Below are 6,000 nucleotides of genomic sequence, written 5' to 3' on the forward strand. Positions count from 1 at the left end.
GTTTCCCACTAGTCCTTGACGTGGGGGGCTGCTTTGAGAAGAGCGAAAATAATCTTTTCCCGACTGGAAAAATCATGAATAGAAAAATAACCCTCTAGAAGATTTAACCATTTATCGACAGCATCTGCGTCTATCTGACCCTTGAATATGGGGATTTAAAAATTAGCTTGTACCTTAAATGGTGTGGTGTTTCCAGAGTAGTTGTTGGAAGTTGATGCATCGCCCCTGGGTAGCCGCTGAAGGATTTGGGCAAAGCTGTCCATCATCGTGTTCCTTTGTCACTCAAGGGCTTCTTCAAGAAAGATTTTGATAGGATATCCTGCCCCCTCATCTTTCTTTTCATCCAACATGGGAGGCCGTCGGGATTTGCGAGACTAGTCTTGCAAAGGTTCGACCAGTTCAAGCCCTGACTCCTTATATCCCGACCTCGTTGGGGACATGCAAAGAAAAACAGAGAAAACGTAGACCACTCTGATACCACTGGTCTGGATTTAAACATGAACACAACAAATTACAGAGATAATCATAAACACTGAGATGCAGTGGAAATAATACTTCATTTCATTAATGTAAAATACTGAAATATGCTTACAAACGGAAATGGAAATAAACCAGCTAAGGCCATGGTAGCTTACTCTGAGAAGAGATGTGGCGGCTACATGCCTCTGAAATAAGTTATAATGAGGCTCGAAGGCCTATTTATTGTTGAGAAACAATGGAAAACCCTAAACATCCAAAAACCTAACCCTAGAAGATGAAACACCAAACTGTGGGCCCCGATTGGGTAAATTGGTACATCAACTTCCCGGGGTCGTAACTTTGGCGTCCGATCTCCATTTGATGCATACAATAGCTCATTAGAAATATCTATCCGAGGACTATAACTCTAGGAAGAGAAACATTGGTCCACGACTCATGTTGCTCCCTATTTTCGCAAAAAACATTGTTTAGGGCCTCAAAACGACTCCGGAAGTTTAGGACCTAAAAAACTGCTAAAAATAGTAAATTGTGCTACAATTATGGAAACTGAAAAATTGAAAGAGACAGATGTGGGGGTCCAAGTGGGATAGGTGGGTGACCACCAACATCCACCTGGATCACCATAGGCCTGTCGGCCTCATTTTTTGTAACCATTGCTCCCTCTGGCAGCACTATAGTGTTGTTCATGCGGGCGCGCAACATTTTTTCAGCCATGGTCGTGCCTACTGCGAGGCTGGTCGACAAAGTACCAACTTGAGGAGTGCACACCTAAAAATCCTGTGTCTATGCCCAGAGGGCCCCCAACACTATCTGGTTTTCCTTCGTGAATGCTGGAGGGTCTCCACGGTGACATTGCACACCGTCTCCCCAATGTCATGGAGATCCCCCTCAGTGAGGGTGATTGGGTCGAAAGAAGTCTTTGAGGCCTTTGAATTCTTTTGCAGCCCCACCTACTCTCTTGGGTGCTGTCGCTTGAGTTGTGTGGACGCTGTCTGCGGATCCGCGCCACCTTCCTTTGGATCTGTCTCCTGTTTGGGGGAAGGCGACTTTTCTCCCTTGTGATCCTTCTCAGCTCCTCTCAGCTGCTCTTCTGCTGCCTTCGCAGCATCGCGCGCCTCCTGCACCTTGGCTACTACTGCTTCATTCCTTCTCTTCTCTGCCAACTGTGCCATTTGTAGTTTTGCCTCCTCCTTTTTCCTCTATGCAACAGACTTCTCCGCTTCCATCGCAGAACTGGCTACAATGCGCCACTCTGGCGGCCATGACTCAAGGACGATGAATATGACATTGTTCGTCACCAGATAAGGTAACTCTTTCCATGCCTTTACGGGGTCTTTCCTCGCCCTAATGTACACATGATGAAAGTCTGCCTTGAACTCAGTGAAGCTCTATAGACTGTTATAGACAGTGGGTGATAACTGTGGCTTGCGGTTAATCCCCATTTTGATGTTCATCTCCATGAACACCCAAAATATTTTGATGTCTCTAATCCTATGTGTATCTTTAGTTTCCCACAGCGAAGCGTACTTCACTGCTTGCAGAAGATCCTGCCCAATCGTTGGGAACTGGTTGTCCTCGGGCAATTCCCAAGCCACCAACACTATGGATAGCAGAAGCCATGCATAGTGGAAAGTCTTCCCCTGCTCCTGTGCCTCGCGACAATTTTCTAGGAACTCTTTGCACAAGTAATACGCCTAGTTAAACTGGACCCCCTTTACATCCTACGCGGCAAGTGTAACCACCGGCGTGGGCACCTCATCCACGTGGAACTTCCGCATAACTTTCCCAGCTAATATCTGCGTTGCGACTTTGACCTCAATGTTATTGATACTGGAGATCATGTACCCTCTCTTTTTTTTCTCTAGCTTGAACTTCTTCTTCATGGCCTCCGTGATGGCCAAATCATCACTTTTACCCTCAGATATGTTCATTGGATCCTCCCCTTTGCAAGGGAGCCGGGTAATTATGTGAATTATATAATCCGTGATGGGGATGGGCTCCTCCAACCACAAGCACCCATCATGCACCAGGTAGAGCAGCTGCCTGATGACAAAAATGGTCACTGGGGCACGATGGTAATGCGACACTTGGAGCAAGTTTAACAATCCTGCTTTCTTTACTCCTCGCAACCACTTGTGTAGTTCCAACTCTATGACTCCCGCTGGTGTGTTTTTCTTCTGGCGCATTAACTGCGTGGTTGCCAAATGTGGGAATCTCTCGTGGTCCGCGAGATCCCAGTCTTCAAACTTTAGCACAGGCACTCGCCCCAAGTGCGCTCCGTAAAAAATTATGTCGTAGGGGAGCAACGGTGTCTGCAGAGAGCTCTTGCTCTCATCTAGGTTCTTGGGCACCCTTGCTTTCCCCTTATGCGGAAGAACATATGTGGGCAACCTGGTCAGAGGGTCCACACCCTGGGTTTCTTCCTCCATTTCTTCGTCCTCCTCCTCTACCAAGATTTATTTAAAGTCTTCTTCCTCCTCATCGGCTTCCAAATTGATCACCTTCCCCTTTTCGTCCATGATGAACCTCATCCTTAACGGATTCCTAGGGGACATGCGCACTGATACCATAGGCTGCTTATTTTTCTTGGGTCTCAGTGTGCATGGCGATTTAGGGATTTTTGCGACTACCTTGACGCTTTCTGGGGCTTCTCTTACTGATATGGCCTATGCGGCCTCCTCAGCGATCATCTCTCCAATATCCATGGCTTCCTCTGGTGCAGCCATACTACTATTCCACAATTCTATTAACGACTCAGGTAAGTGCTCAAACAATGCCTTTGACTTCAAAAGATCGAACAAATTGGGGTTCATGAATCTTTGGGAGCACAATAGCTCAATTCTCAAATTGCCAAGTGTTGTTTGCTGGGCAGCCCTTTGCACTTTATAACGCCTTTTGAATTTGAATTCAACCGTTCCCCCCACTTTCGGTCCATTAATGATCCTTTGGCGGTAGATTTTCCCAAATCTATCCCATAAAGTTCGCCTTAAATGCCTGTCGCCCGCTCCATTTGGTCTCAAACCAAGCATCACATCATGAATAGTGACTGTAACAGTCACTTTCCAGCCAACCCGCGCGGCAGCGCAGCTACCCTCGTGCTGTCGCGGACCTTGTGATACTTTGCCACTGTGCACAGTCATGTCATCGCGTAACTCTCGGGCAGAGTAGTTTATAGTCCCGCGCTTCCTTTCCGCTGCCTAGAGTGCTAAGACTGTGCTTCCTGCGGCTAGTCAAATGGTCGGGCCACTTGTGTATAACTTCAAATGATTGCCATTTACTTTCCCGGGGAAAAGTTCGTCATTTAACTTTACCAACTGCACCGCTCCACCATCTGTGATCTCCTTAATAACATACAGTCCCAGCCAATGCATTTTGAGCTTCCCTAGAATTGATCAAACTTACTATCATATAGTAACACCAAATCATTCACCTTAAAGGTGCGCAACTTAATATGCTGATCATGCCAGGCCTTTTCGTGCTGCTTTTTCACCTGCTAGTGGAATCCAGCCAAAAACCGTTCTTCTTCGATCTCCTCCAACTGCGCAAGGCTCTCCTCCAGGGCGCCGCGATCGTCATACCTGTGAGTGCCGCTATGTGCAGACTAGGCACGATATACTCCATAGGAATTATAGCCTCTACTCCATAGACAAGCCAAAAAGGTGTCTGTCTCGTCAGTTTCTTGTATGTCGTCCTATAAGCCCATAATAATGCAGGTACGCATAGGTCCCAATCACTTCGCTTCACATTTCATACCTTGGTCAGCGTAGTCTCCAGTACTTTGTTAATCACTTCCACTATCCCGTTAGCTTGTGGGTGATATGGTGTGATTTTCTGATGATAAACCTGAAATTCTTATGTCAGCGTGCTGATCGTCTCATTCAAGAAATGTGTACTGCAATCGCTCATCAAGATTTTTGGACATCCGAATTGCGTCAATACGTGTTCAAACAGAAACTTCACCGCCGTCGCAGCCATGAAATATTTTACCTGCTGCGCTTTTGCCCAACGAGTCAGGTACTCTATCGCAGTGATAATATATCTCGCGCCCGTTTTTCCTTGAGGTTTTATAGGTCCTACGAAGTCAATCACCCATTTTTCAAGGGGCTGCAATGTCATTTTTAGATTCAAAGGAATCTCGTCCCTCCGCGATGGTTTACCTGTTCTTTGACATATATCACAGGCCTTGCAATGTGCTCTTGAATCTTGATGAAAGGTCGGCCACCACAACCCTACGCAGAGAATCTTCTGCGTGGTCGCTCTCCCTGCATAATGTCCTCCCACAATGACCCCATGAGCATCTGCGAGGATATTTCTTCGTTCAAATTCAGGTACATACCTTCGCAGTATCTCATCATTCCCCATCTTATATAGGTGCCACACAATGACAGAGAAATCTGCCTCGTGCACCACTAGTTCCTTCTTTTGCTGGACGGAGTACCCTTTCGACACAGTTCCAATTGTGAGAAAGTGAATTATATCTTCAAAATGTCCATCTGCTATGCGCACAACAAAGAGCTGTGTGTTAGGTAATCCTTCCTCCAGACTAGTAGGTTCCTCTCTTGTCTCAATGCACGACAGGTGATCTGGTCCCGCGTTCCATTGTCTAGGCTTCACAACAACTTCAAAATAATATTCTTGGAACAATAAAAGCCATCTGCATATGTGTCCCCCCCAACACAGGCTTATTGACCAAGTATTTCAATGCGGAGTGATCTGTATACATCTTGAAGTGTCCTCCTAGGAAGTAGTGTCGATACTTCTGGAATGCATACACCATAGCCAGTCCCTCACGTTCAGTGGTGGAATAATTCTTTTCTGCTTTAGATAATCTGCAACTCGCAAATGCGATAGGGTTATCCAAGCCTTCTCCACCCTCTTGTGTTAGTACTATCCCCAGCGCTATACTCGACACGTCAACATGGACATGAAACTCTTTCTTCCAGTTCGGGAAGACCAAAATCGGTATAGTAACCATCTTTTCTTTTAATACATCTAGGATTTTATTACAGTCATTGTTCCAGCAGAACGTGACATCCTTTTTCAACAGCTTTTCCATCGGCACAGTGATTTGGGCATAACTTTTGATGAACTTCCTGTAGTACCTCGTATGCCCCAGAGTAGCGCATAGCTGTTTTGCACATCACGGTGCTTGCAAATTCAGAATCACCGTGATTTTCACCGGGTCTACCATCAGCCCTTGTTTACAAACCACATGCCCCAACAGGTTCCCAAAAGCAACAAGAAATGTACACTTCTTGAGGTTTAACGCAATTTGGTATCTTTGACATGTATCCAGCATCAAGCGCAGGTTCGCTACATGGCACCTAACGATCCCAAATACAGTCCAGTCGTCAAAATAACCCTCCAAGAATTTATGAATATATTCCCTGAATGCCGCAACAACTACGCACGAAAAGATAGTAGGGGCATTCTTCAATCCAAATGGCATGACAGTATATTGAAAGCAACCCCACTTAGTCATGAAGGTTGTCTTGCTCCTATCCTTTGGCGCGATTTTGA

The sequence above is a fragment of the Pinus tabuliformis genome, chromosome 7 (assembly GCF_031772625.1).
Source record: "Pinus tabuliformis cultivar Carrire ecotype Pingquan chromosome 7, CPIR1, whole genome shotgun sequence".
Lineage (NCBI taxonomy): Eukaryota > Viridiplantae > Streptophyta > Pinopsida > Pinales > Pinaceae > Pinus > Pinus tabuliformis.